The following is a 2,624-nucleotide window of genomic DNA, read 5'->3' as shown; positions in this document are numbered from 1 at the left end:
GGTATTGGAATAATTCCAGTTCTTTGAGTTTGTGGAATTTTAGATGTAAATATAAAAGAAATAAAAACAGTAAAGATGTTTTCTCTTGAGCGTCCATTGTCATAATGCCCAGTAATTCTATTTTGTTTTTATCTGTTCAGAGAGTTATTCTTAAAATAGATTTATAGACTCCTGGGCTCCAGTGAACAGGCTCTAGTTATCTATGGTTTTCTGCAGAATGATTGAGAGCTAGAGATCCAGGTGAACTCCACATCATCGCTTGTTCTTCTTGCTTTGGGAATGGATTGCCTTATGTCCTTACATCTCTTCTCAGCTCTTCAAACCTCAGAGCCACTTAAGAAAAAGTAATTTTAGGAACCCTGCAGTGCCCCCTAGTGGACTGACACCACCAACAATAGTGACTTCAGGTCATCTCCACAAGCCTCATTAAACCAGCCCTTCACTTCCTGATGAAGGAAATGCAGATGGTCAGAAGACAAGACTGTCTAGATGGAATTCTCAAAAGGAGAAATTAAAATGGCTAAAGAAAAACACCTCAAAATTTCTCATCAGCCTTAGCAATGAGGAAAATGCAAATTAAAACAACTTTGAGATTTCACTTCACACCAGTTAGAATATGTAAAATCTAAAAAACACCTCACAATAAATGCTGGGGAGGCAGTGTAGGGAGTAAAGGAACCTGCACTCACTCTCAGTGGAGTAACAACTGGGATTCAACTCCTCTGGAAATACGTGTGCAGACTCTTCAAAAGCTAAAGGTCAATCTACAACACAGGCCAGCTACACCTCTTCTTGGTATATGTCCCACTCCACAGAGCTTGCTTAACTATGTACATTGCTGTTCTACTCACAGTAGGAAACGAAGACAACATAAATGTCCTTAAACTGATGAATGGTTAATTAAACTGTGGTACCTATATATGATGGAATATTCTTCAATGTAGAGAAAAACAGCACTATAGACTTCGCAGTTATATGAATGGAACCAGAAAAGATTAGTTTAAATGTGCTCACAGAGACCCAGAAAAACAAAACCACATGTTCTGCCACTCCACATAGCCCCTCCCCCAACTTATGTTGTCTTGTTGCTTTTTCTTTAATCGTTGTTAGATATGGAGTCTGAAATGTACAGATACCACCTGCTCAGACTATATAATGTAATTTGTATGAATATGATTTCAGGACAGACTACATGGTATTCAATAATAAATTGGGAGGTTTTTCCTTGGGTAAGTCTATTTCTCCTGTTCTCAGCATTTCTTAGTAGACTGTAGTATTTTGTGTAGAGTTGGGGCTCTGTGAGATTTTCCCCTTCAAAAATAGTATGTGTATTTGTTGTCTATTGGTGCCATCTTTATTTAGGTCTCATTTAGGCAGCCATTTTATTAAGGCATTGTGGAACTCACCATAAGAACTGAAATACAGTTCTGTATGCTGAGATCTTCCAGGTCATGTGTTGTAATAGAGAACAATGAAAGCTTTATCAAAACAACAGAAGAAGGAAAAAAAATCAAGATTTTCAAAACCACTAAAATATTAAAACTACTCAAATATAAAAATTAACAAATTATATATAGCAAGCAATCTTCTGGGTGAGTCAAAACTTTAATTCTCGGCACATACTTCTTTGGAAAAATGTAACCCAAACCAAGAATGCCGAGCAGACAGTGTAGGGCTTTGTCCTCCTGTGAGTGCTGAACAGATTGAAGTCTCCTTTCTAACCCACTAAGCCCTCACAAGCACCACAGCCTTCCCTAACGCAGGCCTACTGTGCAGTTGGGTGGAGAGGAAGCCTGTGAGGAGAATGATAAGCTTGAAAGCGAGATGGGAAATAGGCAGAGGGAAACCCCAAGAATAAATGAAGCAGAAAAGAATGAAGATAAATCTAAAATTTTCATATACTGAAATGGTGGCTGGATTACTACACAGCCCATCTGGATGATACTCCTTCAGATTCAGTTATTACCACGGGTCCCTGTACTTCCATTCATTCATAATTAGCTTCTTTGTGAATTGTTTTTATTTTTGTTTCCAATACTAGAAACGTGCAGGCAATGAAAGAAAAGGCAACCATTAAACTTAGGCATGATCCCCAGTGGACTCAGTTTTGTGCATGCACACACATAATGCACTCATACATACATGCATACATACTCACATGTACACATGTACGTACACAATTATACTTACACACTCACACACATACCTACACTAAAACACATACACACATTTATTCACTTGCATGTAATAAAACCACATAAAAAGCAACAGTTTTGCCAAATCATATTAAGTCTTGCTACATACTCCTTTAGGAAAATCTGCAATGAGACAACCCAAAATTTCAACATTTAGTATACAATTCTTTCTGGTGTGTGTGTGTTCATATATCTAGCAGAAATCCATAAATATTAGAATAAGGAGGACTCAATATTCTTTGTATATGAACATTAATCTTACAAGGTTGTTAAGGACTGAACTGTGCCCCTTCCAAAATATTTATGGTGGGGCCCTCACACTAAGGACTTCAGTGTGATGACACCTGAATATAGGGCATTAAATGGTAAACTAACGTAAAATAAATAAATTGACAAGGAGGGCTGGACCATCAGACTGATGATGACCAC

This window comes from Mus caroli, unplaced genomic scaffold, assembly GCF_978045245.1.
Source record: "Mus caroli unplaced genomic scaffold, Mus_caroli_1 scaffold_12, whole genome shotgun sequence".
NCBI lineage: Eukaryota > Metazoa > Chordata > Mammalia > Rodentia > Muridae > Mus > Mus caroli.
This window is presented reverse-complemented; position numbering follows the sequence as displayed.